The sequence below is a fragment of the Hydra viridissima genome, unplaced genomic scaffold (assembly GCF_058129835.1).
Source record: "Hydra viridissima isolate aposymbiotic clone 2 unplaced genomic scaffold, HvirCarnegie_v1 scaffold_2, whole genome shotgun sequence".
Taxonomy (NCBI): domain Eukaryota; kingdom Metazoa; phylum Cnidaria; class Hydrozoa; order Anthoathecata; family Hydridae; genus Hydra; species Hydra viridissima.
Genome location: NW_028324301.1, coordinates 25,574,344 through 25,576,508, shown reverse-complemented (window position 1 = coordinate 25,576,508; position 2,165 = coordinate 25,574,344).

Below are 2,165 nucleotides of genomic sequence, written 5' to 3'. Positions count from 1 at the left end.
AGTTGAGCAAACGTGACGTTGAGGGGGGGGGGGGGGGTACTTAAGGCCAGCAGACCGACCAATGGCAAGCTTAGGAGAGACCCACGTGAATGTTACATTTTCTTTCTATGTACGCTGAATCCGCTCAAAGTCTGGAATTTCCAGCATTCACGTGTCATCACTCCAGCCACCAGATTGGCCCACACTTTGCACACTTTCAAGACTAGAACTTCACTTAATCACAAATTGAGCCAAAAAAAAACTAAGTCTCGCATGGCGACAACTTTTCCAAAAGCAAACAAAGGCAAACAAAGGCAAACGAAGGCAAACGAAGAAAAAACAAAAACAAGTAAACAAAAACAAAACCGAAAAGGGAGAGAGAGAGCAAGTCGACTCATTTCTTTCGACTGCCTTAAACGAGAAGTCTAAAACGTTTAAAAGTTGAAAACTAAGTTTTTTAAATGAACTGCACCGAAAAAACTTTACGACAGTTTAGCTGGTTAAAAACGCAGAGGAAAATATTTTATAAAATTTAAGCGTTCTAAAGATGTCCATTTTTGTTTTTGTTTTTTTTTTATTTTGGTTTGTTTCTGGTTTGCTTCTTTTTTTTTTTTTAAATTCTAGCGATCGAGCATATTTGAACGGTTTCATCAACCTGTTGGCGCACGTGCTCGAGAGCTAGAACTTTGATTGCTTTTGTTGTTGAGAATTGAGAATGTCCGAGCAGGTTTTTTTATCGATTTCATCGCTTGTGGCGAGGCAAAAATCAAAACGCTTTTTGGACGAAAGAAAGGAGATTAAAAGGAAAAAAGAGAAGAAAAAAAAAAACAAAAAAATAGGTTATGTGTCATAAACATTTATTTTCTCACGCGATGACGTCTAGTTTTGTTAGAGTAATTAAAATATGGTATCAAGTTTGTAATTTCTATCTTATTTTTAGTTACGGATAATTGCCAATTATGTCACGTTTAGTATACACAACGCTGTTTTCTTAATAGCAATATGATACAAACAAGTTATAAAAAAAAAAAGCGTTCGCTCGATCTTCCTTAGTCAGTTGAACAAAAAGAAATTTTCACAACATATGATTGATTTGGTTGTCCTAGCAAGCTGTTTTAGCAAACGACTAGAGGTTGCAACTGTTGTTCATTGAAAACGAAAAATCTAGCGTCAGCAAGAAATTTTTGAATACATAATGTACACAAAAGTGGCACTAACAAATGAAAATGTAAAAAAAAATGTTTACCTTGATGCCAGACTCGCAGAGATGTTGTCGCTCGTTGCTATCGACTGCGAACAGCTTTGTTGTTTTTCGAAGTGCCTCTTCACTCTACTTATAGCCGAAGTTTTGGCTTCGAAAAAAAATACGAACGTCGTTAAGCTCAACGAGCTGCTTTAATTGTTGTTCGTGCGAAAACGAAATGCTTAAACGGATAAAAGTGTTGGCGTAATTACACTTTTCGACCGCGATGCAGTTTGTCAACAACTCTAGCGTACTTTTTTGGCTCGTGGAGCAAAAAAGCCTCATGATAATAGCAAAGGCTTAAAATGTCTTAACATGTCAGCAAAGGCTTAATATGCTTAATAAACTGTGGGTTAAGTTTTTGCGGTGCAGCTCATTAACAACTTAATTTGCAACTTGCTGGCACAAGCAAACGTTTATGACTTCTCGTTTAAGACAGTTGAGCGAAATCAGTCGACTCACTCATTCTCCCTTTTCTGTTTTGTTTTTGTTTTGTTTTTTTGTTTTTGTTTTTGTTTGTTTTTTTTTTCTTTGTTTGTCTTTTGTTTAAAATGTAAAAACTCGAAAGGAAAGTTGTTGCTTTGTTTGCTTATTGAAAGTTTTCGCCAGTTGCAAGACTTAGTTTTGTTTTTGTTTACTTATTAAAATATCGAGGAAAATATTTGAGGACATCGCATTCTAAAGGTGCCTTTTTAATAAAACATCTAACGATTTAGCTTTTAACGTTATGCTCAAAAGAATGCCCGTTTCGGTTTCTTTTTTCTTTTTTTTTTTTTTTTTTTCCTTTGTTTCAATTGGGCAGAGTGCTCATTTGAGCAGCCCGCCCATGATCCAAAATTAGGACTTTTCTACGAGATACTTTTCATGGACTGTTGTAATTTCAGCAGACCAACACAGTGACTAGTTGGTAGTGTGTGTTAGTTCCGCTTTCATTCACGGTTGA